Raw genomic sequence first — 25,108 nt, forward strand, 5'->3', positions numbered from 1 at the left:
TTTTTTCATTGTTTAAAATATTTTGCCACTACTTTCTTTTCTACGAAATTAATAGTGTAATTGCTACTCCTTATAGTTCAGAGAAATAGGTAACATTTAGTAGATGTGATGAACATTATAAACTAGATGTCTAATCCTGTAATTAAAACACATCCAAAGTCCCAATTCAGCAAGCTATTTAAAATCATTTTCTTAGCTCTAAAGAAAAGCAAGAGCAGAGACTAAAATCTATGTTCTTAAACAGTTGCTGAATTGAGGTTATCTGACAAAACTCACTATCTTTATTAATAGAGCTGTTACTGTCATCAGCAGAAGCATGATTAGGATCTAAAACTATTGCCTTCAGTTAACCGTGCTAAAAAAAATAGGCATATAAAAAATAGGTGATCCATTTAGAATATTTCAGAAGTGTATCTAAAATGGCTGTGATATTGCTAGTTGGCCTTTTACATGAAGATTTATGGGAATCATGAAACATCATGCCATATTTTTGCATCCATTATCCAAAGGTATTTTTCACTTCTATGGAGATGAGATAATCAGCAAACTATGTGGACAGGGCTGTTGTCATAGTCTACAAGAGGGTGTTACAACTGATGCATGTGATTAGACCGATACTGCTATTTTTCTCCCTGCTTTTTTTTTTAGGGCCATTTTCTGAAAGTCTGTTGAGCAACACCAAGTCAGCAAGATGTAAAGATGAATAGCTGGTATCTACAGTACAATTAAGTCATTAATAACATGAACTAGATATCAACCCAGTCATGAAGCACTTTCTGAAACTTAAGAGCACTTCAAGAGTAGACTAGAGAAAGGCCATTAATCTTTGCAGGAAAATGCCTCTATACACCACGTTAACATATCTTTAACAATTGCACTGAGAATTTTTGCTGAACTCCACTGCCACAGTGATATTAATCATATTTTTTAAACGCTTCAAAAATGTATATATAGCCCTCTCATACTAGGCTGCTATCCCATGAGATCACCAAACCTGGTCAAACACTTTCAAAATAATATAAAGCACTTTGCTTTAACATTAAATCTCATCCTTCCTTGAAAGGCTTATTCCGAAATACTGACTAATCAGAGGTTTTTTCTTCTTCAAAAGCAAAACAGCTGCTGTCCACTATGCCCTAAACATTCTGACCTGCTTCCAGTACTCGCAGATGTGACAAATACAAATATTTGCTTCACGTAAGCCTAGCAGGAAGAACAGCAAATAATGAGTTGTATTTATAAGAAAGCAATTGATGTTGACTTTGTTTATACACGAGTTTTAATCCTTCACATCAGAAAAAAAATGCATGTAAGCAAACACAGACAATGCAGGTTCAGTATGAATAGTTAACTCCTATGAACATAAATGTAAGAGTACCTAAAGCCTAAAAAAATAATATCCATATACAAAAGACGGGACTAAGTTTGCTGAATGACCTGAGGTTTACTGAGGGCACAGGGTACTGATGACACTAAACCGTGCCTTTGTTCATCCCCTATATAAGCAAAGCAAACTCCATGCGAGGGAGAATATGAAAGGCTGGATCCCTCTGTTTCTCTCTCACACATAACACAAATACACATACACACACTCACTCACGGATTACTTCCTAATCTCCTTGTAGTAACCAAGAGGAAAACTTTCAGATGGGAAGCTCACTGCAGCCATGTTAAGCAAAAAAGGCTCACAGTTGGCTCAGCTTCTTTGCTTTTCTAAGGGAATTCTCTTCCACTTCCTCTTCCCACCTCCATTTTATTGCCCGCAACCTCTTTCAAGTCCTTGTTTGGATACTTATCCTCAACGTTTTCCTCACGCCCTCCATATGCGATCAAAGCCTTAGAGGGCTGCCGTATTCCCTCCATAAGCAAGAGTCATCGTTCCTTCTTGGGGCTGCTGACAACATCTAGGGATGTCTGTGCAGCTCTGAGAAGGCAGCAGGAAAGGTAAGAAGAGAGGAGAGGACTCAAAATTTTAAAAATCCTCTAAAAATAATGCATATTTTAGATATCACTACTGTTTCTCCTGCCAGCCCTACTGGTACTTATTCATAAAAGTCAACAATGTTGTCACCACATAACATCTGAGAATGGTCTGTATAGCAAAATCTTCTATTAAAGCCAGGGACAGGGTAAGTAATAAAAGGAAAAAGAAACCGAGAAGAATTTTATTTCTTGTCTGAATGTCTGTTGGCATATTAGAATAGCACTTTTATACATAGCCTTAAAAAGTTCCTTTCTGTTCCTGCTCCTTGCTGTGCCTTTGCCTGCTGTTGTGGCACAGCTCCCTAATCTCACCCTCTAAAAGCCAGTCTGCAGTACTGGAGCTCAGTTCAAGAGAGGGAGGCTTGGCAAAGAGTCTGTTGAAACTAGGGTAGTTCCCTAGTGAGAACAGAAAAGAACAAAGTGAGTCTGTAATGCTTCAAGAAAACTACAAGGAAACCGAAAAGGACTCATTCTACTTAGAAACAAAGGGAAGATTTCTGATCAAAACAGTGACTTACCACTATTAAGCAATTTTCTTTGTTCCAGCATAACAGTCAGAGCATTAACACAAACACAACCCAAGAGGTGCATGCAATACAGTATCCTGCACAAAAAATATATAAAACTTACCAGCACTGCTCTGTGCTTTTTTGACAAGAGGACAATAGAAAAATCACAAGTAGTACTACCAATTAGACTTTCAAAAGAGCATAAATAACTTCTGTGTCCAAACTCCACTAAGTTTCAATGAAATGTCAAACTTCTCTGGAGGCTTCTTTCACCTATGCAGTGATTCAAAAACTTATTAGAGGTTAGATAAATCATTAAGATAAACTAATGTGGGCCAGATTCAGAAATACTCAGGAAAAATTGAAGTCATTAACATTTTTAGCTTTACCCTGAAATATCGAAACAAATTACTGCTGAAATTCACATCTGCTGTGGAAGCTCTGCATATTCTGTACTCACACGTTAGCACGTCAGCAGACAGAAGGTTAATCAGAAAGCTGCAGTTGTCCCCATTACCTACCGATCAAGGAGATTTGTGTGAGAAGGTGAACCATCCAGTGAGATGCAAGCTCCTGAGACTGCAATTTCTCTTTCTCTCCAGCAAATAATAATGAATAACTTCATAAAAACCTGTAGTTCCCTACTGCTTCTAACACCACCGTTAGAACTCTGTAAATGAAGACTCTCTGTACAGAGATATAATCTCCACCGGGTATTTGCTTTATTCCCCTGACCGTTCTTACAAAGCAGAAATAGTGAAAGTGACTGCTGACTCCTCTGTCTGGGCATTAGCACCGAGGCACCACTGCCGAGGTCAGCGGACACAAGTTATGCACTAACAAACTACTGAGCAACTTCCAGCGGGAGACCACTTACACGGCATCAGCTAATCTTGGGGTTTTGCATGGCCGACAGAGACAAAGCCGGCAAGGCTGCACCAAAATACTCAGCGTCTCTTCATCTAAAGGGGATTTTCCTGATCTAACCTCAGGTTTTGCAGTCCACTGTACAACTTCATTCTACGTGGTCTTGATTTACCTATTAAGAAAATCAGGGCTTACAATAAGCTAAGTATACTACTCCATACAGAAGTAGGAAGGAGATTATCAAAACAGAAAAAAAACCCACTCACTCAAAATATTTTCTTATCTCAATAGAGCCTGGGCATCTGGTGCTGCAGAGAAAGCACTGCTAATGAGGGTGTTCCTAGGGGTTAGGATTTCCCCTGCACCTCTCTCTCAGGGCATTCCTGACAGACAGAAATATTAAAGAAATTAAATTACTAGGAACTCCAGGCACCTTGCAGACAAAGCTATGCTGACTCCATATCTTACAGGTCATACCCTCAAAATTCGTATCAAAGGCCAGTAACTTCTCAATGAAGACACTCCAAATAAACCCAATAAAAATGAAAGACTGGAATGACGTGCTTTCTAGGAGGCAAGGTGAGCACGGACCTTCCCTCACTAAACACACTGTACTTTTAAAATTCCCATATATATAGTCTATGTCTAACAAGCCACTCACTAGATTTAAAACCCACATTTAATTCTTAACCAAAAACATAAGTGGGGGAGAGAAAGAAAAAGGACTTAACTCTGAATGAGAACTTTGGTTGATTAAGCCTTTTAGTAATAAAAACTGCATATATTCCAAAGATGAAGAATTGAAATAAGCTGTTGCTATCGACATCAATAAGCCTTCAAACTCAGTTGCAAGATGCTGTATGGATGCACACACTAACCAAGTACACTGTCCTAGTTTCCCTAGGATGCCTACGTTTATAGCCTATATATACTCACCTAAAGCAATGCAGTCATACCACTGTAGTGGAACTATTTTAAAAGGCAGTGCTATGGACAATTTTTAATCAAATTACTCAGTCACAGGGTAACATAAGCAATCTAAATACAGGGAACTGGCAGCAAGCTTGAGCACCTGCATGCATTTCACACATGCACAAAATCTTGCAAATATACACCCTTGGCCACGTACATATGCATAAACCTGAATTTACACAAGACCATACCCATGCAAAGGAAATATATAAAATGCTGTAGAAAAATTACAATTTGCTATGCCTTCTAGTAGATAAGGCTGTGAAAGGTAAACAGGATTGCTTGTGTAAGAATATCTTTTCTTCTTCCTTACAAACTAATGTAAACTTGATAATTCACTTCAGCATAAGATTGCTTATTTAGACAAGAGGAATTTATGTATTAGCACCATCTTTATTTTCTATCCTGTATTGAAGTTATCAACAGTCTTTTGCCATCAAATCTGGCCTCCTCACTGGCCTTTCAGAGCTCTGCTCAGCTCATGGAGTTTTATCCATGGGCAATTCAAGCAGTTACCACCTATGGTGGCCTGCCACCCCACGCTGACGCAGCCCATTTTCTCTGTCAGTGACGGCAGTACGTGCTCTCTGCAGCCACCACAGCTTGCAAATCTGCTGGTGGCAGCTGAGTTTCTGCTCCTCATTGCAGACTGCAGAGGTGTTTGCCCAGACACCCTCTGCCGCTCCCCAGCCCCTGCCACGGGCACAGCTGCCGGGTGGGTTGGGGGAGGCGGATGGGGGGGACCTAAGTGCCAAATTTAGCTCAATCCAGATGGAATTCCTCTATGCACCATCCTTAGCAGCAGCTGCATGCGATATCTTTCAGGGAAGACTCTGAAGTATGGCACAAACTGGAAAGTCCAATGAAGTTTACAGTCAAACTGGCTTTCTAACAAAGTCTTTTTCTCTCTTGTGCCTCTGACCAAACACAGCGTCCAATATTCATACTAGTATGAAGCATGAACTATAACACAGCACAGTTAGACCTGCTCAGCCAGTAAAAGCATTTTCTTGCATTCTCCTCGTGACAACTGAAAGGTCGCCATGGGAAGAAAGGCCTGCCACATTACAGATCAGTACTTTAGGGGAAGGGAGGAAAAGAGCAAAATCTCAAAACATAGTAACTCCTGGTTACATAAATTACTAATCAAATTGATTTAAAAGAAAGCAAACAAAGCTTAGTGTTTAAAAATAATTTCTAGGAAAATTACATCATTCTTAATACAGTTTAATACACTGACAGTTAGGCTTCCAAGTGCTCAGAGTTATCCTAGCACTACTTTCAGTGAAATAAATTATAAAATTCCCACTGACTCAAAGATAAACAAATCAGATCAATACTAACTGCTTGGGAAAACTCCAGTGCTAGGATTTGTTTTTAATGTGTTTATTGTTTTATGACCATCTAGAGCAATGCTGAGATTCACTGTCTTGCAGCTCATCTGTATCAAAGGACAGATGGCATACAGGATTTGTTTCGCTATGACGTATGCATGAACTACCAGCTCTCTCTAAAAATGACCACCCAGGTGAATACTTTGTCAGGGACAAGGTTTACAGAAAACAATTTCAAAAGGGAACAAAAAGATTGAGGGAGAGAAGGGACAACATTATCCAATTAGCACACTCACACTGGAAAGCAGTCAGCAGCAGGAGCCAGGCACCCTCGTGATGGGATTAAACCCAGTAGTTCTCATCCATCATCCTGATCTTCTGACATGTATGTCAGTGCACAGAGGATAATCATCTGAGTAGGCACAAAACTATTTTAAAAATGGCATCAGTTCTACCACTGTATCCACACAAGAGGCTAAAATCCATGGTGCAAGTTTGTCAGACTTTGTGCACCTTAGATAAACTGATGCACAGGAAGCGGGAGGTTTGGCGTTTACCTACCACAGATTACCAATGCACCAGAGAGAAGGTAAGGTAACCAGCGAGAAGGTAAGGTATTTCTAAAGAACAAACCAGCAACACCTGTAGCATCACATATTTGATGTTTGCAATGACATAAATTGGAAGGTGAAAATAACAATGACACTCGGTTTGGTCAAGCAAAAATTAGTTGAATGGCTTATGGAAATACTGTGCATCCTTGCTCACATTACTATTACTTACACTTTGATAGTATCTACAAAGTGATGGGCACTTTCTAAACATAAATAGACAAGCTCGCACTCTAAAAGGCATATGGCTATTGACCAATGTCTGTATATCCACATGATCAGCACTTTATGAAGGTGAGGCCCTTTTTTCCCCTGTATTGAGACATCTGCTGGAAACATCAGGAGAAAAAACTGTCTAACCCAGAGAGCTAATACTAAGAAAAGCAGTATCCTAAAACCACAGTAGTAGTGTGGTTTAGAACATCAGCAGGTGTAAGATGGTGCCATATATTTCCTAGGTGCCAATGTTACTGTATACTGGCAATGCTTTTCTTTAGCCTTTTCTGGTGAAAAGATGTCCTCAAACTATGAAGATACCATTTCTGTGTAGATAAACAGCTTGAGAAGCCAGAGGAAGAGACACTATTCCAGCCTACTTAATGAGCTGAAGGACCCAGAATGGCAGTACTGGAAACGCAGTGCTTAACTTTTATCAAATTTTGAACAAATCAAGCAGTGGATGAAGGTATGGAAGCAAGGAACCTCAAACACAAACAGAGGCGGGCGGTGATGTCTGTAACAGCCCTGAAGACCAGAACAGCAGAAATAGCAAAGTCCTGCTGGGACAGACGCCTTCACATTGTTCTAGGGCAAATTCTCCAAACTTCCTGACCTGCTCCTTCGAAAGGTATCAAAACGTTTGCCCAAATATGCCAAAAGAAAGTATTAGTCTCCCTCTGATCTTCCCCCTGTGAAGGCAGCGAGTACGGAGACAGGAATTACACAGAGGTATTGCTTAAAACAAAAGGGATCTGAAAAAGGCAATTACAAAAAGCGTGTTGCTAGCAGGCATAGGTACGTTTGGGGCAGGAGGAAGGCTGAAAAACACTGACTTCAAGCAACAGGGGAAAGAAGCAGATGTGAACTTTTTGTGATGAACAAAAGAGTAGAAAGTAGTTGTTTAAGACTGAACTAATCACTGCTGTGGCAGAGTAAAAGTCCCTGAACTGCTATTCAAATTTCAGTTTCGTGGCAGCTTTACTGTAAGTATGTAGAGATGTATCGCTATTAATGAAGTTCATAATATTGTAGAAAATTGTTTTAAAAAAGTACTCTTAAAAGAATTCATTAAAAAATACAGATGAAACTCCTTGAAAATAGATGATTTAACTGGTCCTGCAGCTCATTTCAAGCTAGATTTCAGGTAGGTGAGACATTATTGCCTTTGTTTGTCTGATGGCTCCCTCTCACTGGAGCACATCAGAATCAACTGCATTATTTACACTCCCCACTATGAATCAAAGTCCAAAATGCCTTATAATAGAGATAAAAGAACAGAGCAGAGACACGATCCATCACACAAGTGGAACACAATAAAGCTTCAGCATAGGCAGGACATCTTCCAAAGCCTCCAAAGTCTTTGAAGACTGATGTGGTAATGCAATCTGATGAAAAGGACCATATTTAATTTCTTATACATCATACAAAGTCAGTTTATATTTCAGTTTTGGTTTCTGAATGTTTAACCATGAAATAACTGAATCAGCAAAGCAAGGAGGACCATTCTCTGTATCATTTTGTTTCACATAATATTTAATAAGTAGCACATTTATGAAACCCCTCTGTGAATTTAACAGTCTCTTTGTGGAATTTGGACCAGAAGCGAGGTAGAAATTGAGAGAGGTTTTAATGCAAAGCGATGATCTATTCAAAGGATTCCCAAATATTTGTTCACAGAAACCACTTGATGGGCAGAACACCTAACAAAACCACCCACATCTGCAACGCATGCGTGGCCAGCATGAAGGCAAACACTGTTTCTGTGGCATGTACAAAAGCTTCAAAGGTTGCAAGGGGCAGAGGGCACTTTATGGAAACATCTCCTCTTTGCATGTGTATGGGGACAGGAAAGGGGAAGCCAGGGTGGCAATGCTGATTTTCAGTCCATACTCCTCCTTTACAAGTACACTGTAAACAGATAACAAAAGGCTATTCTTTGGACCTTAAAGGTATCACGGAAGTGAGCAATACTTCAAATGGCTCCTCGTCCCGGCAAAAATAGTCCCACTACTTAATGAAATGTCCACTTTATTATTATATGCCCAGTAGATTACACACAACTTATTAGGGCAAAAAATTTTAAGCAAGCTTTTCATGATTCAATTTTATACACCACCACAGGCAAACAAAGGTTACCTTATACTGCGGCTTCCACATATTAAACCACAATAGGAATTATTTTTTTAAAGAATGGTTTCTAACATAATAACAATGGCAGCCTCACCCAGTTAAGCATTACCTTTAAAACAGCTCATAAAACTACCTAACTTTGAATGCTATTTAAAATCTGCTTTCTTAAAAGCCAGGAAGTATACACTGCAATGAATATTGAGGGGAGGGCCAGTTTGCCATAGGGCTACATTTTTTACTCGCCTATGAATACCACGAGAATAGACCGCCAAACTGCAACGCAGCTCTCTGAAGCTGTTCTCATGATAATCCTTTGGCGGTCTGTACCCTGGAAAGGATACAAGTAACTTGTACTGAAATCTGTTCAGTGTTCAGCCTGCAGTAGTAGACATGCCACAAGGTCTCCGTTTTTGGAGAATTAAAATAGATGAGACAAGGATAAAGAAGGTTAAAACGGAAGGAAAAAGAGTAAATGTGAAGTGCAAAAAAGGGAGGAAAGAAGGGAAAAAGAACAGATAGCATAAAACTGGGATACACTGTTAGAAAAGAGTATACATCATATTTTTTTCCCTAGCAGAGATCTCCCTCTGCGATATGATTTGTCACTAATTCAAACATATTACCTCTCATGGCAGCATGGGAGCTATCATTAAATATGAACATAAGATTCTCAAAACAACCTTTTTATTAGGAAGTCAAAACAGGCTTTATATGTACATTAGGCTGCTTAGGTATATTTTCACATGCAAATGCTCATTAATAGCAAACTGGTGAAAACAGATGGGAGAAATTAATATCCTCCTGGCTGCAGAGGCAATGAGAATCTTAACAAAATGTGTATGTGTTCTGTAACATTTTGCAGTTTTTCTTTGTAACATATTATACACAGGGACCTGCAATAGTTAGGCTGAGATACAGGCTCCAATTCGTGGAAGCCTCACGCATTCTTTCTTCAATGTCAAAAGACAATTATAATATTGAACACGTGTTAACTTCAGTCCACTCAACAGCTTCTGCTCAGTACTAGGGTGCCTTCCAACACTGCATTAAGGATGTGCTAACCAGGTGGAGATCTGTGTGCACAGTATAATGATTTACTTTATTAGAGTATTTAATGTACCAGCAGTGGGAAATTTTGGATTGCAGGCATTTATTTCAGTGGAATGTATACAAATCCTGCCTAGAAGAGCAGTACCCTTCCAGGATCAAGGTACTATTTTGAGATTATCTGCATAATTAAATTTCAGAGCATTCCCTATGCATAATACAGTCATCCTGAAAACGCACTTCATGACACCACATATTTATAAGCTAAAGAATACAATTATTACCAAAACTAGAAACAGGAATGATTTTAAATTATATCAAGTCATGTTAAGAATGTTGTCAGGTTTTACACTGCAGGTTTACACTTACAGCATGAACTGTGGTCTTACTGCTCTATCAGGGAGCCTAAAAGACACCAGATTTGTACAAGAATATAGAAGCTAGCAAGTGAACTCATTTCTGTTGCACAAAAGCTGTGCTGAAGCACTCTCGCTCGCTCTCTCTGCTACCCTCTAGTGAACAAGCAAAAAATGAAAGACTCAAATGCCTTTGCATAAGGACAGCGTTAATCAATCTTGTATCTAAACAAACATTTGAAATTTTTCAGTTTCAGCCGAAACCACTAACACCTGCCAATTCCATTCTGGCTATTGCTTTTCCTGACTTTGCCATTCCATAACTTGAAATGTTTAAGACTGCAAACTGCATGTAAAAGAACATTTTTATTGAAGAGTTGAGTGGACTAGACTGACCTGTAAGTTTTTTTCTCTGTAAATTCAGGGCCAACCCCCTGCTTCCTGCTCAGCGGTTTAAAGCTATCTTGCTTTAAAACAAACAAACAAACAAAGAAAAAACCCTGAGACTTATTTTGAACCATGTGGCTTTCTCACTGTGATGGACTACTTGCCTGCCTTTTTCAGAAAATGCTGGTGATACGGGAATGTAGGAGAGCACCAAGCAGCAGAGAAACTTGCAGAATTCTCAGTATTTTGTTATTCACCAGGAGACACAAGAAATGGGTATTTCACTTTAAGTACTTGAGAAAAAAACAACATCCAGGACATCCTGTGAAGGTTACTAGACTATTACTGTTTTTGTTCCTCTACACCATTTCTAGCTCCTTTCCTGCCTCTTTCTAAGGATTAAACAGATGGTAAACAGGAGCTAATGCCAGTGTAACTCACCATCTGGCTAATAGATGCATTTTTGCATAGGCTCATTAGCATCCTTGTTCCATCCCAAATCCTCCATAACAGTTTCATCTCTGTCTGTATCATCTTCATAACATAGTTAATAAATGCAAAACACATATACAAAGTTGCAGCTCATGTGGAACTTAATCATGGCTTTTAACTAACCAAAACATCAGAAGTGGGACTAGACCCAACCCTCCTCCGCATCAGCTGCATTTGCTGTCTACTCCACTTTTTTTTTTTTTATTCTGCTTTAATATTTGCCTTTAATTTATCACTGGCTCATTGTTTATCTGATATGTAGTCTGAAATAAAAAGCAATTATTAATTTTATCTTTATTATCTTTGTTTTAATTAGAAAGAAAGGCAAGTCATCAAAAAAAGTGCATTAAAACTTAAGCTTATTTGAGGTACAGCTTGGCTGGCTTTGCCAATTATAATTACCTTGAGATTCCTAAAAGTAAGACAAAGAATGACAGGGCCAATTTTTGTCTCTTTCCATTAAATAACATTAGAGCAGTTTGTCAAGAACCATTTTTTTCTCCCAGACTAATCCTGTCACCACTTAATAATACTGGCTGGAAAGTTCAAAACTTAGGTTATTTAAGCTCAGCAAATTCCTGCTCAGGATCTACAGTGTCACAACGGGCTAACAGACAGTCAAACCCAATGACAAACAAAAATAATCCCAGGCCAGACTGAAAACAGGATTCTTCAAGAGCCAAGCGGAAGTCAAGAACTTCAGTATCATGCACGGCACCAATTCACAATAAATTAGTGTTTTTCCTCAGGTATTTGTGCATAAGCAACTTTAAATGGAAATGGGACACATTCAGAGGAGGGGAAAAAAATCTACTGATGTTCACTAACATGTGGGGGACACACGTGGGCCTGATGTCGGTTTAAGTAGCCACATGACTGGGAGCTAATGGAAAAGGTGGCAAACGGTGGAAAGCAAGCCAGTGTGCAAGCAGGAATGATGGAGAACAAAAACGAGAAAGTAAGAAGGGAAAAGCAATAGAGAATGGAAATCGGTAGAGAGAGAGGAGAAAGTGTAAGTGTGCAGAAAGATGTTGGTTGCACAAAGCAAAAAAAAAATACCCTACGTTTAGATACGCCCCATGATTTTCAAGGGATGATGTTTCAAATCTACCAAGGATATGCTAGAAACAACTTCTCTATCCAAATACATCCATATGCAAATACAACCTACAACCAGTTTTCAGAAAGCCAAACTTATTTAGAAAATTTTCTTTGGCAAAAATTTTCTCATATGAACAGCAGTGCAATTTAAGAACTTAACTCTTACCCACCCATCGGTGAGATTGCTACTTCAGTAGAGGTTTGGAGGTTTTTGCCCCAATTTTATTTGACAAGACTGTCATTACTCTGTTTTACTTGCACGCTGACTTGAAAGCATAATGGTTTGGCGTAAAACTAGTGAGTTACTGGCATGAATTTAAGAACGTTTAAACATTCACAGTTTAAAAATAAAACTGTAGAGAGAGAGTTAGCTGACTTTGAAGAAAGGCAGCCAATTCCAGATCTCTTTCTACAAGATGTTGAAGACCCCCTCAGTTGCAGGTGATGGTATACTTGTCATAGGTGCTTAGCACTGTGCTAGCTTTGACCTTCACATTACCCTCTAAATTTTAGAGCTTCCTTTCAATCCACTGGCAACGTGCTTCAGATTTGAAAGGGCTGTTCTTCGCACAACAGCACATCGCTTCCTCCCATGTTGGACATATTCCACAGCTGAACAGCGAGCTGGATTCCCAGCAGAACTGGCAGTCACCAACCCCAGGAAAATCAGAGGGTACGTCCGGCCTCCCTTTTGTAATACCAGCCATTTATGTTTCCACAGCTCTTTTCCAGTCCTTTGTGTTTTTGCATGTGATCTGTGCCTCGCAGCTCTGGGCTTCACGCTGTTCTTCAGCAGAAACAACAGGCAGCAGCATGACAGTGATGGCGAAAGGTCCAATGATCTATTTTTCTCAATGCAAGTTAGGACTGCAACTCTACATCAGCAAGTTCCTATCAACAGCCATAACCTCATTCCTAACCTGGCAGTATCAGGACACGAGGCCCACTATTGTGCCAGGGTCCATAAGGCCATACACAGAAAACTCTCAAAAACAAAACCACAGGAATTTTGCACAAAAGGCCATGTAGGAGCTTTGTGGAGAATCTAGACCACCCTGGAGAAAGCAAGGCCTGCCTGAACAAGCAGGCACAGGGCAGCCCAAACACTGTTGCCTCCTCTTCCTCTGGATGGTACCTGATGGAGCTTCCAAAAGAGTTAAATTACCCAAAGTAACTATTGCTTAGGCAAAGAAAGTGTCCCTCTCTCAGCGTTACTGAATCTGAGTGTGTTATCAGTATCCACCAAATAAACTACTGGGACAGAGACAGCACCTACAAAATAGGACTAGCAAGTATGAATCCTTCTAGCAGTTGATGACATACGATTGATGAGGGGATGATACGCAGTTCCTAGGCCTTCACTAGGGATCATGAACTCATTAGTCAACGTGTTTTCTCAATTAGCATGAGTTCACAAGACAAAACTCAAGAATGGTGTGGCCTCATGAAGTTATATATCACAGTATAGTAATAGAGGACAGTCTGACTCGCCCATCCCAGTTGAGGATCACACCAAATACGATGGGATAATTACTAATCTATTAGAATTTAATGCTGTGATACTGTAGTTTGCATTCAAGTAGGCAATCTGCTAATATTAAAGACATACAACAACCATTCACCTAATTATTTTAGCACTTGAAAAATATAGATAATGCTAAAGATTTTCTAGAACTGAGATGCAATCCAGTGGAGAATTCCACAATTTTTTTAATAGTATTTCAAATCAGCATGTAAAAAATATTTTCCATGAGGCAAAAATAGAACAATTAAAAATTATTTCAGGGAAAGCATTGTTTCTGGTGAAGTTGAAGTGTTTATTTTAGGTGATTTAAGCTTCCATGTGCACACACAAAATTAAAAAAAAAAATTAAAAAGTAGAAACATACCACCTTGCAACTGCTGTTTTCACTGTAACAGAACATTTCCTTTTCTCTCTCCCTCCCCACCACTCCCCCACTTAGGAAAAAAAAAATGCAAAGTCTCACTGAATTCTGATTTTTCCAGCAAGGAAAACAAAATTTTGACCAAATTTCAGGAGAAAAATATTAATTTCATACTGCAAACACAAATTAACTTGAAAGCTGAGCTCATGTGCCAGCATGAGAAAAAAAACCATCAATTTTCCCAAAGTTATTCCTTTTCATGAAATTGAGGTATGCCATGTTGTTTGTCAGACAGCGCTATTATAACCTTTGGCTTGCTGTTTCCTACTTAAAAAAAAAAAAATCCTGTTACAACAAACAGAAAGCATATTGCTTACTTTTCTCTTAGTTCATTCCTAGCTTCTTGCTTATGAATGGGGCAAAATTACCTAAGCCATCTGGAAACATGATGACTATCCATTTGCAGAGGGAAGTCTGGCAGTTCTTTCCATCTAATTCCATCAAAATAGCATATGAAACATTACTCTTTCTCTGTTCAAGTATTTCAAGTGTTTTTTTAGAATACATTAAGCTGAATTCAGAACCACTGCAGACAGAAGAACTGCCAAGAGCGGCACCCACAAACTCAGTAACATTAGCCACCCGCCAGGATCCGTGGACAGTCCCCGCAAGCCCGCTGTGGGTGTCGCCACCCAAAACAGACCCCACAGCAGCTCGACTTTGAGCGCTGTAACTGCTGAGCTCCACTAGTGCCGAATGCACAGCTCTTCCGCTTCAAAACCTCAAAAGTTAGGGGCTGCCCTGGAAGGAATAACCTAAATAACTGCAGTACCTTCTCGCCAAGAGGCCATTATTATTCAGGCACTCGTACAGCTTATCTGGTGCAGATAAATCTCTAAATCTCTTCTGATTTAGAAAGGACAGTCTGTAAACTGACTTCTATAAACCAATTTCTGCATAGAACTTTCCGTGTGCTGTGTTTTAAGTGGGCAAGGAGAAACTTTCTGCTTTTCAAACTTCAAGTGGAGGCTGGTGTAAAACTGCACCTTTCTCTGATAATACAAGCCTCCCACTCTACATATTATTACCCCAAGTATTATGGGAAATAAAAGAGTTCTGGGTAGTTTTGCTGCCTAACAATTTAGAGTATGCAATAAACATATTCTGTCCACCACCTTTTATTACAATTATTGAGGAGAGTACCTAATTGTCCCAAATTGCTACTTACTACTAGTGACATTTCAGAAGATAAAAATAACCTTGACTATGAATATGCTCAAATGTACAATGTACTTAGTGTAAGTTATGACATGTCAAAATCCTAGGAGAAACACCCCAGCGCTTAGCAGTAGAATTTAAAAAGGGAGAGAAAAACAACATGATAAAACATGTATAAGCACATTATGAGAGGAAATAGTGACACTTCTTTTTGCCTCACTAGCATGTTGCCACTTCTAGTTGTTGCAAACTAGCCACATCATTAAACTGGCTTGTGACTTGAAGGGTATGTTGGGAAATTGGACACATGCCATAGGCTCTTGGCAACAAGACTGTATACATCTTTAAATATTACATACGATCCGGAAACACACATTGCAAGGGTTTTTTTTGTTTCACGGATGCAAATAAAACATCCTGAATATACAACTAAGAAACCCTTCTCTTCAGGCGCTTAACCTCCTGTAGGCCATAAATATGCACGGAGTTTCTGACACAGAAATTTCGAGAAACAATTACTGGAATGATACATAATCGAATGGCTTGCAAAAAGAAAGATTAAACTTAAATTAGGAGCAGAAAAATAAAAGGACAGCTTATATGGAGTGTTAGAAAATTTCATACAAGGAAACCACACAAAAGAGTCCTTTAAAACAAGTGAAAAATAAAACAAACAAACAAACAGCCTGAAAACCAAACCTCTTGATCTTCATGAATTGCTCATAACCTGGTTTGGGCAGACAGAGATTTTACTTAGTGTAAGTCAGTTGGTTAAAGACATTTGTGCACGTCTTAATTATTTCCTATGCAAGATAAATGCATTTTATGATAGTAACTAAATAAAATCTTTATGGTTTAATGAGAGACCTACCTTATTAGCTTAGTTTTTAAATAACTCAGTAATTTTTAATACAAGCTAGAGCAGGAAAGGAAAACTCGTCAGCTCTAGTGACAGTATTTGCCTACTGCAACTTTTAATCTTTATCCATCCAGAAAACTGACATTCGAATGGTCTGTTTTTAAAAGCCATACAGTCTCATAATTTTTTGTGATTTACACGTTACCTACCCAACTTCTGGTACAGTGCTTAAGCACACTGATAAACACCAAAATGAAACATTCCAGAAACAAACTGGGAAACAAGTAAAGCTCACACTCCCTTCCTGAGGTCTCAAAAAATACTGCACTAGCCTTCAAGTCCTTAAAATAAACAACTCTGCAAAGAGATCAGATCTCTCCTTCGTTAGCTTTCCTCGTATGCAACAGGATCAGCCCAAAACCCAGAACTGACAAAATGCATCATCTGTGCAACTTCCACCAGCAGCGGGGTCCCGGGGGTGTCATCCACCACTTACCCTCCACATATTTCTGCACAAAGGCTACATCTCCACTCCTCCCCTCCTTCCAGATAGTAAAGAAATTAGACTTTTGGAGAACAGCAAGCGACTGACCTGCATTTTTAAATACCTCTAGAAGTAAGTGTTCAATATGTTATTCTTTGTTGGTTCATATCAGTCACAGTCTCACTGACTTCAGAGGAATATTTCCCCATCCACTGTGCAAAGCCAAAAATTACAAAAGAAAATTCTGCTCATTCTTTGACTACAATTAATTATGTTTCAATAAACTTACAGTGTGGTGGATCACAGGTATTTTGGACTGAACTGCAGCATCAAAATTCATAACGGGCTACATTTTCTATTTAGCATTGGCAAAGTCTACATACAACTTCAATCATCAGTAAGGATGAGCAGTAAAGATTCTCCTGAACAGGCAAAAAAAGCTCAAAAAACCCCATAATATTTCTCATAAATGCCATCAGGTTACTCCATTATAGAAAACTATGAGACACATACAGACTGTTGTTCTTAATTAAGTACTGTTGGCAAAACAGACTTTCATTTGTCTGTTGCATAATTAATTTTGTTTAGATATAGAGATTATAGGTAAGACCTACACCTAAACAGAACGGGGAATAAGATATAGATGTCACATTACTACACTTAGGAATTCAGTGAGGAAATAAAATCACACAATAATGAAGTAACTTTCTCAAGGTTATGCAGGAAGTGCATGGCAGAAATGGCAATCGAACCTTAAATTTCCAGAGGCCACTTAACCACAAAATCAACCTTCCTCTCTCTTTAAATTGGAAAGGAAACTTCAAATCAAGCTGTTGCCTTAACCACCAGAAATGTTTAATTTTATAATGTGTACTTAAAAGTTATGACTAATTCACTTGTAGCTATACATCTCTTCTGCTAATATTGACAGCTCAATACATTAACCACCATATGCAATAATTTTGTTCATATACTAACTGCTTTTGGACCAGTTCAAAATTTTTTTATATTTCCAAGCAGTTCTCTCAAAAACTCCATTCACAATTTGTCTGACAGTTTCCCTGTCCCTTCAAAATTCAAACATATTAGTTTCTAACTTTGTAAAATCCAAGTCTAGTATAAATGTCTGGCTTATTTTAGCCCTGCTATCAAACAAGAAGCCTGTAACAAGATTAAAAGAAAAAAAATCAACTGCATTGAGCAACTCACTTGGGTATCTTAGGAGATCACTTCATATCCATGCAAAAAAATTGCCTGGGACTTATAGCTCTAATACTGAGGAAATAACATATTGGCCACAAGAGCCTGTGGTTTACTTGGGCCATCCAATAACAAAAACAGCAGAACAATATATAAATGTACATGTGTCTCCACCGTCCCTCCCCATGTTGTATAGTACATTACACAGTTCAGGTTTACGTTGTTTTAAACTTTCATCCCTCAAGAACTATGAATGGCTTCACTGTGCTGAAATGTTTCATTGATTCCTGCTAAGTGATTTGCAAGGTTGAGTGGAAAAGCAGAAATATCTTTGCTGTTTCTCTTATGAGGATCATCACCTTTTAGAGCCACCATTAGAAGCAGTTACAACAGAGGGTCAGAATGGGCAGTAGTTTCTGCAAGACATATCCAAGCTCAACAAATCAGATTGTGAATTTTTGTTGGTGTCACCACTAACAATAAATGTGATGGTCTCACTCGCTTCCTTCTTGATCAATGTTAAAACTATCTCTTTATAACTGTAAACATTTCATGAGCCCCTGAACTGAAAGAGCAAGCAGGCAAATAAAACTTGTGCTGCACTGGTATAGTACTAAAAAATCAAATCAAATCAAATCAAATCAAATCACGCATCAAAACAACAACAACACTTGTCCCAGGCATTACAAATACCCTAGAGCAATGCAGTTAGTTTTTGCTGTGAAAACATTAAATTTACTTACATTCATCTAAATGATAGAGAAATGACTATTAGAAATAAAATGACTTCAAATGATTTGTATTTCTAAGAACATCTGTAAGCTCCAAACCATCTAAACCATAAAGTATGTATTTACTACCAGTGAGCTCTGCAGTCAAATTGAATGAGACTACTTGCTTTCTCAGACATAGGCCTACGTGTCGTATACAAGCCTTAGCTACCAATAAAGCATTAAAATCTACCTTAGATCCTCAAAGCTGATATAAGGGAATGTGAACTCCTATTTATAGGACGTTACAAAGTAACTTCAACCCACATATCCAGATTTTACGGTTAGGAATGCCATTCGGGACAAAGAGCGGATTTCGTTTTTAACCAAGCGCATTCCCAGACTTTGGGCAGTTCAGTGCTCTAAGGCGGCTCGCTGGGACTCACTCCCCATCCTGCTGGGTGCCACCAGGGGAGTCCGACCTCCACTGTGGGTCCTTCAGGGGCAATTTGTTTATAAGTCTCAAGGAGGACAATCAAAAAATAAAATGCGGTGCATACCGGTATAAAAGTCAGACTTTTAAAGACTTCCAGTGATGTTAGTGATGGGCTATGGGCTACTCGAGAAGAAAAAAATCAGCGTAAGGAGTTGTCTGTGCTCCATAAATCTACTTCCTTCTACTCTTCTCTCCCTAGTTTCTGCATATGTAAATCACTCCCACTTACACTCCTCCAGTTTCAGTAAAAAATCAGAGATGACACTTGCATTAAGCTGCTTATAGTCAACCTCTGTTTAACCTACTCACACCTAGTCTGCTACACAGTATCTAAGGGAGTCTAGATCGACCATATAAACTGCTCAACCGGCTTAGTATAGGGTTTCTTTCACCATACAATCATTCATACAGAAAATGCCAGGTGAGCAGCGGTTGAACTGAGTCTTCATGCATTTCCCACTTAAAAACCTGCATGGCATGGAAGTATCTTTTTAATAATACAGAATCTAAAATTTAGAAAGTAATAACCATTCAACAAGATATTCATCTTCCATAATGATGGAACTGCTCCTTGCTGCAACTGATTGGAAGTTATCCATTAAATGGATTCAATTTTGAATGTCCCAGTACTTATCTCAGCATTGTTCCTGGACATCAATTCATCATCATCCTGAAAAAACTAAGACTGCAATTCATACACCAGAGAAATGGACAAGAGACCCTCACGTAATCTCATAATTCACATCATTTATCAGTAAAGCTAGAAGTAGTAGCAACCCAGGTACCATTTGTTTGTCTAAAGTTTTCCCTACACAAATACTGAACTTTTTCCTAAAGACCTTGCCTCCCTACTGTCCGCAGCAAGACTTTGAAATTCAGCAGTAACCAAGTCTTAAGCTTAAACGTACATCTTCTGTTGCGTTGATAGTCCATCTAGATTCCTGGGGACACAAACCATTGCAAACCTTAACTTCCCTTCTCACAATAAAACACTGGCAGTATTTTGATATAACTGAACCCAAATACCTTCACACAATCATGCCTCATCACCTCCCGTCTCCAGTGAGGTCCAGTCTATGCACACGCTAGTAGCTAACCCTGCTTTATGGAGGAAAAAGGAGAGCAACGGAGGAGTTCCTCGTACAAAATTATAACCCCAGCAGCCCATGTAGACAGAGGAGAAACCACCTAGGAGAGGCCAGCTTCTTTCCTAGAAGAGCACAGGGTAAGGAGCAGAAAGAAGATAGGTCAGAAAACTTCCTTGTCAAAAATCTCCCTCCCTGGACGCAGCAGCTCCCCACGTCCGTAGGCTGAGGGTTCCCTGGTGCTGTCAGCGAGGGGACGGGCCAGGAGCACCAGAGCACGTCCCATGCGACAGCACCAGGTGGTGGGGACAGGCTCACCAGAGTCTGCTCTTACCTCTGCTCATGTTTTAATGCACAAGCTTTGCTGGTCTGAAGCTAATGCCTAATTCAGAGAATGTGATTCTTCCAAATGTGCAGAAGAGTTCATTTGTGTGCTAACTCCAACATTAATTGCCTAAATATTCAACCCCATTGCTTCCCTGCTCCCTAGTCAGAAGGTAAAAAAATGGGTTGATGCATCTCAGGCTTTGCAAACATAATTGCTTTGGCATCCATAGCTATGAAGTACTGACAGCTCTTCATAATATCCAATCTGCCTGAATATTCAAAAGTTAGACTTCAGGGATCACTGAAATCAATGTAGTTTTCTTTTCTTCTTCCTTTTTTGAAGGGTTTGGCTCTTTTACCCTGCAAACTGGACTTTATGCATACTTTCTTACTGAATACCCTCAGTATGTAAAACACTGGTATTTTCCTCTACAGTTGATGAAACATTTTCATGCAGAAAAAAATGCACGTGTAAGTCTCATCAATGAAACATTATCACAAAGTCAGCAAAACAGGTAACAAGACTCAAAAACAGGGATAGGATCAATCTTTACTTTTAACTGCTTTCCTAAAAACAGATAGTTCAGCCACCTCTCAGCCCTCCAAAACAGCTATCAGCACTGCTTTCCTAATACTAAGCAGTTGTCCATGAAGTATGAGAACACAAAACACACCCAGCATCTTTTGATTATGGTTCTAATTTAGATCTACATTCATGTTGGCAAATATCCCTACATTAAATATTTATTAAATTCTCATTCATCCATTTGTAAGTAATTTCTGCCAATCATAAATGCAACACCTCTCTGTTTTTCAAAGCAGTAAAAGCTTTGAAAATGGTTCAGAACTGAGCTTGAATCAGCTTGAAAATGGCTTCAAGAATGGTTAACAAGCCCATAAAACTGGACTTATTTTATAAATGCCCAGCCCAGATTTCTGCTTCAGGGAAGTAAAAATGAACAGTTATCCTTTGCCCATATATATACTAGAAATAACAATGCAGCTATCTGACAATTTGGGCAGGTATAATTTCCTAAAAAAAAGCCTAAGTCTACTGGAGTATCTTAAATGAAATAGCAGGGCTGTTCTTTTATGTTGAAAACTTCAGAATAATTCTGAAGCTGCAATGAATACTTCCTGCAGAAATATTTAAAAAATTCAATTCCTAGTCAATTAGCTTTTCCTCTTCCACCTCCCTGCCCCTGGCTAAAACAACACTTCTCTCTGTAAAACTATGCTAGCCACACTTAACAAAGCTGTGGTTTTCCTAAGTGTTCTCCCACTTGACCTGTTAAAATAGTTTTTAACAGTTTACTTTACAACTGAATGCCTGTAATTTCCTAACATGTCCTGAGGCTGTTTCCTAAACTGTGTCATTATCCTGACAAGTCTCCAGGGATAAGGCTAAGAAAGGTTTTTAAATGTTATCTACAAGCACTTCTGGGCTCTTAAAGATTTCTACTATGTAACTGTGTGCTTAATATCAGTGGGGGAAAAGTGTTTTCATATTTTTTTATCTGGTATTATCTTTCCATATCTAAGAAAGTCATTGTCCATGTTCATTTGTAGAAAACCAGTAATTTTTTAATTGTATCTTTTGTATCTTCACAAACAGTCCCAATATTAATTTTATGGTACCTTTTCCCACTGAACATTTTTTTCACTACGCACTTCCTAAGCATTGCTATTAGGAAGCCTCTACTCCCTTATTACATATTTATTCTCTAACACTTCACCTCCACTAAATTTTACAATATTATTATAAAACATTTCAGAAATGGAAAAAAAATGACATTTTGTCAAATTAGCTATAAAATAATTTCAACTTTTACAGGAGTCATTTTTTTCAATTTATTTTACTCTTATTCAGCATCAGCTTATTAAAAATGACAGCCATTACATGTCTCACTATTTCAGGAAGGGGAGAAAATCTGCAGCCTTAGAAAAGCTATACTCTTTTTTTCCCCTCTTCAAAAATGTATTGCAGAATTATTTGGAACATCTCACTGTCAAAGTGAACTAGTTGTTTCTCTGTAATGTAAGTAGCCCAACAAGATTGTTTTGCCTTCATTTTCATCTTCATTACAAACTGATAAAAATTTCTTCTCTGACATACAGTACAGATTCTGCTTTTCACTGATCTTGTGTTTTTATTTTAAAATCATATGTGAACTGCAACTGTTAACTACACTCTCTTGCCTGAAAGAAAGTCAATATCAGAACAAATTGATACATAATTAAGATCTGTAAAATTACTGAAAATTCCACACAAGTGATAATTTGGGGGTAGAATTCTGGTAGAAATGAACAAACGGCCTTGAAAGTCACCTCAAGGTAGAGATGTCCTTGTCTATTTGTCGGTTACACAAACAAGGTTACACAATACTCATTTCCATTCAGTACTATACTTCCTGCTTTTATGCTTTTAAGACAGAGCCTGATATCAAATAGTGAAACTTGTTCTACACAAGTAGAGCCTGAATGTGCTGGAAGATGACGGTGCCAACGGAGGTCACTCTAGAAAGGGATAAAAGGAATATATTCAAGGCCATATTGCATATATAGCATACATAGCTATAGTGTATAGCTCTATACACTAGAGCTCTAGCTCCCATATAAGCAGGATCTTAAGATAACAGTTAGCACTGATTTTTCTGACTTATGTGTAAAGCCATCATCCAGGCAGGCCTTGGTGTGGCTGGAGTATAGGGTTTTTTCACAGCAAGCAGAAGGTGGTGATGTCCCATAAAAACTGCTCAGAGCTGGAACCAACCAGCAGATGCATCGGGGCACGTAAACTAGTGCCACTATGCAGCACACACACGCACACGCTCCTTGCATTAGCTGTACCACTCATTCGACTCCAAAACCCAGCAACAAGCATGTGGCAGCTCCTATTCAAGAAATGTTTCCTGTATCTGTCTGCAAACTTTGATGAAAAATATGTTTTGATAACTCTGCAACCTATCAAGACAGATGCGTGAGCTGAGCTCCATCAGGTCACAAGCCCAAGGACCAGCCAAGAACCCCTCCAGCTCTGCAAGCATCGGTGCCAGTCTGGTTCATAAACCCCAGATTCATACCACAGTCATCGAACAGAATTCCACTGCCAAGGGTGATCTGCAAAGCCAAAACACATCCCTTGCCACATTGTAAGTATACTGAAGTCAGTGAAATCACTAGGTGAGAATGAATACTAGCTCTCAAGCTACAGAGCTTTTTAAATTTTTATTTTCTGATTTTAGGGAACATAAATAAAAAACATAGCAAATAATGTAAAATGAAATATGATTTCTGCCCCTAGTCAGCCACATTTTTTACACCTAACATTACTTCTATCATATTTAAGCTAATATATTTAAGGTAAAGTGTAGGAATAAAATAAATAGAATTCCTAGAAATTTACCTCCTATCACTATAGGCATATTGTATTTAGTAGGAAAGGACGGCTTGAGTAATGCTTGAGTAATGCAGAGACAAATTAGGTCTTTCTATACTTCACGTCTTAATATTTTTCTACAGTCAAGAAAGTTATTCTTCCAGACTATATGCCAAAAATAGCTATAGCTAACATCATACAAGAGTTAACAGTTTGGTTCTAAAAATTAAATTATGAGATCTAGTTTTATTTTCTTTTATGTAGTAGAATCATTTCTCCATTAAAACAAACAGTGTATTCAAACTGGACATACATTAAATATTAACATTGTTGTGTAGTGCAATTAAAAGATCATAAAGCTAGAAACAAAACATTAATACTCATGTAACATTTTAAAGAGAGTAAAATACTCCTGAGATCAAAACCCACAAACTATTTGCATCGAAACTACCAAAACATTATCTGGTTCTTTTCAGAAAATTACACATTAAATTAAAGTTTTCAAAACTATTTTTTACATTCAATTGGCTTTCTCATCCATTTGATTGGGATTTTGGCAGAAGAGTCTGTTTCATATTCTTAAACTTTTTAGTATTATATTCTGTTTAAAAGGTAAAACATAGCTTAACGCACTACAGGAGGACTCTGACCTAATTACTATCACTACTAAGCTTCAGCACTTTTTTCCGCAGTTATTTATTTGTTTCACAGCAGGACCTTGATCATTTTCTTTCCCTTTGGCAAGAAGGATATATATTTCTATCTTCCATATAAATATTCTGAAATGTTAACAATGATGTAGCACTTGATTGAATATATATATTGTCTTGAACTACTGAATGAATGGGAAAAAAACTATAACTGTTTAACAGGTTGCTGGAAACTCTGAATAGAGGAAAGTATTAACAACCACTGACACGGAGCTCCAACACAAAAATAATAGCACTGGTCAGCAATAAAAGACACAGGCAAAAAAATTCTGATAAGAGGAGATACAAACAGCCCTGGGAAGCCTAAATGCCCTCGCCATTTAGCTCAGCTCCCACTGCGGCCTCCTGGCATGCGGAGCCACTTGCGGCTCTCTCCTCAGCGCCGAAGCAGTTCCTAAACGAAGGCTTCCTCCTCAGATCTTCCCGTCAGAGCCCACTGCAGCGGGCACTTCCAGAGCACAGCCACTGCACAGTCTGGCCCCAAAACAGCAGCGAGCAAGGGACCACCGCAGCATTCGCGGTGGCTGCCTGGCTCCATGTTGTCCACGGCTCTTCACCGGATGCAGCTCCTGGGCTGTGCGGGAAAGCCAACCTCGCTTCCCGGCCTGGACCCAGGGAGTCAGGACCCCGGGGCCCCTGCGCCTGCCCTAACCACCCATGGGCAGAGTCCTTCTCGACACTCTTCTTGCCCAATAAGTATTTAAAATATATTATATACGAGAAGTCTTGTTCATTGAAAATGTTGC

The 25,108-nt window shown here is 38.8% G+C and overlaps 1 protein-coding gene across 1 annotated transcript in view; it reads right to left on the reverse strand.

Moving 5' to 3' along the window:
- Positions 1–25,108, reverse strand: part of KIAA1217 (KIAA1217 ortholog) — a 354,487-nt gene that overhangs the window by 288,604 nt on the left and 40,775 nt on the right. The gene's annotated exons all lie outside the window — the stretch shown is intronic.

This window comes from Dromaius novaehollandiae, chromosome 2, assembly GCF_036370855.1.
Source record: "Dromaius novaehollandiae isolate bDroNov1 chromosome 2, bDroNov1.hap1, whole genome shotgun sequence".
Lineage (NCBI taxonomy): Eukaryota > Metazoa > Chordata > Aves > Casuariiformes > Dromaiidae > Dromaius > Dromaius novaehollandiae.